This window comes from Dermacentor silvarum, chromosome 8 (assembly GCF_013339745.2).
Source record: "Dermacentor silvarum isolate Dsil-2018 chromosome 8, BIME_Dsil_1.4, whole genome shotgun sequence".
NCBI lineage: Eukaryota > Metazoa > Arthropoda > Arachnida > Ixodida > Ixodidae > Dermacentor > Dermacentor silvarum.
In genome coordinates this window covers 32,190,700-32,198,041 of record NC_051161.1, presented here as the reverse complement: position 1 = coordinate 32,198,041, position 7,342 = coordinate 32,190,700, and the positions used below count along the sequence as shown (strand labels likewise).

General features: G+C 45.6%; 1 non-coding gene across 1 annotated transcript; it reads left to right on the top strand.

Moving 5' to 3' along the window:
• The first annotated feature begins 5,269 nt into the window (after positions 1–5,269).
• Positions 5,270–5,359, top strand: Trnay-gua (transfer RNA tyrosine (anticodon GUA)). Its single transcript is given in 2 exon segments — positions 5,270–5,306; positions 5,324–5,359. It is a non-coding gene; the product is annotated as a tRNA-Tyr (tRNA).
• The last annotated feature ends 1,983 nt before the right edge of the window (positions 5,360–7,342 follow it).

The following is a 7,342-nucleotide window of genomic DNA, read 5'->3' as shown; positions in this document are numbered from 1 at the left end:
AAAGTACACCATGCTGCTTCACCACTCCATGCCAACTGCAAGTATCCTGTACCAGGAAGTCAAACCAAGACGTGGGATGTTCAGTCTGTCAAAAATAAAAACGAGTTTGAAACGTTGACGTGTGAAAAGTAAGCACACTCAAGAAAAACAGCACAAGAACAAATCCAACGAATCAGAATTACATTTGAGAGCAAACATATAGTTTCTATGGCACAGTGAAGGAACCTTATTCCTCCGACTTTTTTGTTGTTGTTGTTGTTGTGAGAAAGATGAAAGTGGACGTGTTCTATCCCATTTTGTGTATCTTTCACCTTTTCACACACAAAAAGATGTCTTAACGTGCCCAACTGTCTTTGCATATCCATTTCTCTGCTCTCACACCATAATACCTACAGTTAAAGGTTGTAGTAATGCTTAGCTTGAATGAACCAACACCAACTATGAGCACTGTGCTACTAAACATGGCAATGTAAGTCAAGTTCAAGCACAGCACATTCATGTGCTATATACGTGTGCTCTTGATTGTAGGTAAGATAAATAAAAGGAAGGCATGTTAATAAGAATGGTCCCTTGATGTGCTATGCAGAAGTGCTCTCCTATTTGGACAGAAGTTAAGCGCAACCGCAATGAACAAGAAGACAACTTATACAGCATTTCAAATCTAGGGACTCAATGTGCTGGAGATTTTTTCTGAATTCATGGTAAAAAATCTAGATGCTAAAGACGACACATATATAAACAGGTCTCTGCTCAAACTGGTAATGCCATGTGTAGCTTAGTTTTACAAAATGTGCCCTACCACTGGTCTCCCAAGCTGAGGCTGCAGTCCAGTTGCAACTGCAAATCACTCAATTATGTCTAGGGCACACTTGAGCAAAATGCAGACAATAATTACTGCACCACTGAGAATGTACTAGAGGCTTCAACAAAGCAGCTGACAGCCTGCATGGACTGGAGCAAGAGAAGCGCGTTTTGGGTCTAGGTGTGCACAGCTTGCAGTTGCTCCATGGACGCTATTTAATATATTTACATATTTCACTTGTTGGTTTCAGACAAGAAATATAATGTATTTTGTATCCTTTCCACTGTTAAATACTCAAACCCAGGATACCACAGGTCTGTTTCTGGCATCTGATTTCTTCTCAGAAAACTACCCCTCTAAAAAAATTTCACAGGTACTTAACCCCAACCTCTCTTGAGTAGAGCCTGGTTTTTTAACATGACAAGGTCACTAATTACACAGTGACTCCTTGCGATGTGATGAACGTAAGCACTTTAAAAGGAAAGGAAAATTTAATAGCAGTATGACAGGTACACAACAAAGCAAAGTGCCTGTTTTCACCCACGTATTCAATGTTTGCTTGTCTACTGGCGTTTACCCTACAAAAATGCAACAGGCGAAGCTGACTGCACTGTTTAAATCAGGGGACAGAAATGACATGTCAAATTATCGGCCGGTGTCAGTGCTCCCTGTCATTTCAAAAGGCTTAGAGAATGTTATCTGTAAAAGAGTTGTGTCATCACCAACAGCCAACAAAAATTGTCGAAACGTCATCCTGGCGCAAAAATGAGCTTTGTTGAGACTAGAACGTTGAGACTGGTAGGGTTCGTCGCTGGCTGAAACCCTACACTCCCGATTCGCGTGACCCCTACCCACTATCGGTATGCTTCACCGCAATACACAAACTGCGGTGATAGTGGTCGAACAGGCTGGTGCAAACGTTTCGACAAGAGAGCTTGCCTTAACCAGCTTTTCTTGGCAGTTTTCATATATGTGAGTACACCTGCCAATACACTTATTACGCTCCTGGGCGCGCGTAATGTGATGGGCGAAGGCGAGTGCGCGCGTACATAGTTAAGGAACATATACATGTCCCGTGATAGCGGCCCCTTTTCACTTTTGGTATGCTTCACTGCAATAATTTTTGGGTAAGCTTCACCGCGTAACACGTCTACTGCGGCGAAGCTGACTTTAGAAAGCCGATTCATTCAACGCATCTTACGAGGCAGGTCCGCTTATCACGCTTGGCAACGTTTGAACACCACACTTACTACATTAATTTCTTTAGTTATTTTAATTGTATTGTCACCGTGATCCTGCAGCCCGCAGTAGCAGGCTGATACTGCGTCATAATCGTTCCAACTGCATCAGGACAGCGTGTAGCTGGTAAGCGTGCATGCAACAGGCACGGCGGCATTGGCTGTTGTTGGGAAACTTCCGAGACGCTCTTTCGCGCAGTAATGCCATTTGTCTTATTAAAAAGAATGCAGGTGGTGATTAAATGAAATGCAGCAAAAGCAGTAGCAAAGCTGTTCGACCATCTCGCGCAAAAACGCGATTCAACACGATCTGGCGGAACAGCTCACCATGCCAGGATTTTCTTGCGTCCTCGTTTTTCACGCATCATTCACTGAACCACACTACTGGATGGTTCTGTACACGTACTAACGATCCTGACGGAGGATCATCTTTATAGCTTTATATGGGATGCCACGGCCCATTCCACGGGCCGGCTGCAATTTGACGCGGCCACGAGGCAAAATATGCGCGCAAGATAACCGACGGCAACACATCAAGCAGCTGACAGCCCCAACCTTTTATTACATGCATATAGAGTGGAAAAATGGATTACTTACTCTGTAAGAAGGCACGGAATACGGACTGCTTCACAACGCGACCGGCCCCGAAAAACAGCCGCCATGAAAATAAACGGACGTGACATCATTGGTTATAGCGGACGTGACGTCATGGGTCGCACCAAACGTTTTGGGCACCTTTTGTTTGCTGCGACCGGGTCGCAGGAATGCCGGCCCTAAAGAAATTGTTGTATCAGCCAAGGTGCCGAAAAATTTCGCGGAAATCGCGAAAAAACGGCGTTTTTCAAGCCACGATATCTCCGGAACGGCGCAGCCGAGCGCCACCATCTTGGACTCGTTGGAAAGCGCATTTCTCCGTCTTCAAATTTGCCGCTTCAGCTATGTCCTCCATACAGAAACAAGCACAGAAAAAGCAAATGATTGAAGGTCGTGCCGGAGCCACCGATTGCCCGCGCCCGCCACGTGACTCCAGCGCGGTTCGCCAATTGGTCCGGTGCTCGCTTCGCGATGGCGTCGTCTGCACCGCTTGTTGCGGTCTCTTCGCGATCTCTGGGCAGTTTCCGTAATCTCGACTAGTATTAGAGCGGGCGCTACGTGGACATCGCAGTAGCGTGGCCGATCCCGCTTTTTGTAGACGTCTCAGACCCGCGGCTAAGCACTCGGAGCATCGGCGACGCGGATTCGCGACCTAGCTTCGGGCACGGAATCCTCGGTCACGCGGCTAAGCCTTTCGCGCGTAGGCGTCTCCGACTCGGCGATCAAGCGCATTGCGCGCGGGCTTCTCGGATCCTTGCCTAAGCCTAGGAGGCGTTGCCTAAGCATTTCGTGCATCCGCGCCTCCGACTGCGCGACTAAGCACATCGAGCGTCGACTCCTCGAGCCCGCGGCTACGCATTTCGCGCGTCGGCACATCGCTCAGCGAGTCTCGACTCCTCGGACCCGCGGCTAGGCACTTCGCGCGTCGGCCCTGCGAGCGTCAACTCCTCGAGCCCGCGGCTAGGCATTTCGCGCGTCGGCACCTCGGAAGGCGCGACTAAGCTAATCGAGCGTCGCCTCCTCAAGCCCGCGGCTAGGCATTTCGCACGTCGGCACATCGTTCATCGAGTGTCGACTCGTCGGACCCGCGGCTAGGCACTTCGCGCGTCGGCACCTCGAGCGTCGACTCCTCGAGCCCGCGGCTAGGCATTTCGTGCGTCGGCACATCGCTCATCGAGTGTCGACACCTTGAGCGTTTATTCCTCGGACCCGCGGCTAGGCATTTCGCGCGTCGGCCCCTCCGACTGCGCGATTGAGCTTACCGAGCGTCTATTATTTGGACCAGCGACCAGGCATTTCGCGCGTCGGCACCTCGTACCCGCGACTTAGCACATCGTGTGCCGACTCTATTATCGTAATGTCACGATATCTCGTAACAATACCTATCTACCACCCCTTCATAAAGAGAACCTCATCATGAGCTCTGCTCACTAGACCACTTGGGCTGGCACAGAAACGTGGCTGCAGGAGTGAGGCATCATACAAAAGTACAGGCTGGACAGCACCTAGCAGCTGCATTGCTGCCTATCTATCAGTGACTCTCCTAACCTCCATGTCAATGGAAGATGATTCAGAAGGCTGCTGAGAGCCTTCATTCAGTAACATGGTCGATTCTACCAAAAGAAAACAATGCCTCACTGACTGCAGTAGAGACTGCTATCAATGAGGTAGTCTGCGGGTACAACGCTAGAACTACTGTATATTTATGCCCACATAGTTCTGCACCTCACTTGGTTTGAAACCCAGGCACCATGCTCTTTGTAGAGCAGCAGTAAAGAATGCCATACAAACTTGAAAAACGCAGAACAAAGGCACAGCAGCCCAGAGGCCACATGATGCGGGAACGGTCCCACATTTGCGACGCAACAACGGTGCTACCAATGCATTGGGTACTATGGAGCTTAACAGCCGGGAAGACGCAGCGCCCGGGAACGTAACAGCGGGGTTCTACTGTCGCTTGTTTGAAGCGCAGCATGACATGTGATTATAATAACTGCATGCCGCCATTGTGTCCATCATTTCTGTTTATGGATATACGGAATGACATCTGGGAAAGCTAGCAATATATGACACGATATCAATTTGTGTGTGTGTGTGTGTGTCGCATGTACACTCGTTTTTTTTAAATACTTCAGGATGTGAAAAATCAGCTGCTCCAAGCTGCTCCCAAATGCGAAATTGCCTGCTCCAAAGTGCTCCAAAATGAAATTTCTGATGCTCCAAAAATTGCTCCAAATCAGAAGTCCGCAGTAGCATCACTGCCAATGGAGCGCAGCGCGCCTACTGTATGGGTGTCTCACATGGAAGAAGGAAAAAAACTATTAGTATTAGTATTTTTCTACTTCCATAGTGTCTAGAGGCAATGCCTCCTTAAGAAGGCATTGCTCAAGGCCAGTCATTTGGCCAGTAGGTCGTGCTCAATGCCAAGGTCACCTAAAGCCCGGGCCTTAGGTGACCGTCACATGCTCAAGGCAAATTCGGCAACGCCCGCGGCAATGGGAAAAAGATTTCAAGGTTATGCGATCGGAGGTGAACTGCACGCAATTTTTTTGTACAAAATTTTATTTTCTAGATGTGCTGGAATAAATGCCGTCCTCAGTCATCTTGTAGGAAAAATGAACGAACATCGTCATACCCGTCGATAGCTCAGTTGGTAGAGCGGTGGACTGTAGAGGTTTCAACTATGGACATCCATAGGTCGCTGGTTCGAATCCGGCTCGACGGAGTTTTTTTTTTTTTTTTTTTTATTTTTCGCTTTCGTTAGCTTTACCGTTTTTTGAAGCAGTGGACGTAATTGCACGTTCGATCGGCCGTTAGCCAGGATTTATGAGGAAGCTTTAGCTCTATGCCTTTTATCTAAATACATGGCAAAGGACAAATTGTTTTTCTCGGCAACCACTGCACCAAATTTAAAGAGGTTTGTTGCATTTAAAAGAAAAAGTTACAATTTAGTGACTGCTGGTTGGGAATTCTTGATTTAGGCCGTCAATGTTTTAATAAAAATTGACAAAAATCACAAGTTTCCAGACAACGAAACTATCAAGTTTACAACTTTGTCGCTTGGCTATGAAAAACGATACAATTCTGTACTAATAGTACATCTAAAGCGGGCAAAATTCATATAATATACATGGCTCTCAAACAGACCACCAATTTGTGAGTATAACTTTTGCAAAACCCTTGTAAACAATGTAACAAACTCGCATAAGATATAAATTGACATATCAAATTTGTCCGCTTTGGATGCTCTAATGGGTGCAGTTTACAGAACTGCGATATCTGTTCTAGGTGCCGAGCTACGAGTTTGTAAACATTTCGCTTCAATTTTTTTCAAGCTTCCCTATTTTTGAAAATTTTGTTTAAAAAATTGAGGCCCTAAATCGAAATTCCGCTTCCAACAATCACTAGAATTTAACTGTCTCTCTCAAATGCAACAAATCTCTTTAAAATCGGCTCAGTGGTTATCTAGGAAAAGCGTTTCTGCGTTTTACATGTATTTGAATTGGCGGCATCAAAGTTCGGCCCAAGCTAAAGCTTCCTCTTAAGGCTCAATTTATCTCAGGAGCAGCTATTTGAAAATATGAGAAAGAATATGTTTTGTTCAGCAGGTTCAGTTTACACAAAAGATAATTATCTAACGACATTTCCGAGCAGATTAAGTTTCATCATCATCATCATCAGCCTATATTTATGTCCACTGCAGGACGAAGACCTCTCCCTGCGATGTCTTGCGATTCCAACTTGCACCTGCGAATTTCCTAACTTAGTCTTCCCATCTGGTTTTCTGCCGACCTCGACTGCGCTTCCCTTTTCTTGGTATCCATTCTGTAACCCTAATGGTCCACCGGTTATCCATCCTACGCATTACATGGCCTGCCCAGCTCAATTTCTTCCGCTTAATGTCAACTAGAATATCGGCTATCCTTGTTTGTTCTCTGATCCACACCGCTCTCTTCCTGTCTCTTAATGTTACTCCTAAGATTTTTCATTCCATCGCTCTTTGTGCGGTCCTTAACTTGTTCTCGAGCTTCTGTGTTAACCTCCAAGTTTCTGCGCCATATGTTAGCACCGGTAGAATGCAATGATTGTACACTTTTCTTTTCAACGACAATGGTAAGCTCCCAGTCAGGATTTGGCAATACCTGCCGTATGCACTCCAACCCAATTTTATTCTGTAAATTTCTTTCTCATGATCAGGGTCTCCTATGAGTAATTGACGTAGATAAACGTACTCCTTTACAGACTCTAGAGGCTGACTGGCGATCCTGAATTCTTGTTCCCTTATTTTAAAGTTTTAAATATTTTAAAATATTTTAAAATAAAAATAGTAAAAAATTAGAAATTTATGACAAGAAAAGAAAGAGGAATGTTTACAACACTGAAAGCAATAGATGGGGGAGGGGGGCATGCACAGTTTTATAAAGCTGTGTATAAAGCTGAGCCGTGCTCCCTCAAGGGCTGCAGAAGATAGCGCCAACCTTCCTTTCTCATAACGAACCACTTAGTATAAAGTGGGCCAACTGTAAGTGGACAAAACACTGCTCTGCAGAACACGTGTAAAAATATTGTGCAGATTTACATACTCTGCAAACTGGTACATATTATACGATCGACAGATTGAGATTGCTCTTTTTGGGGAGAGATTACTTTGTGCTTCAATTGCTTTTTTTTTTTTTTTAAACAATTTTCAGCAAACTTTAAAAATGTG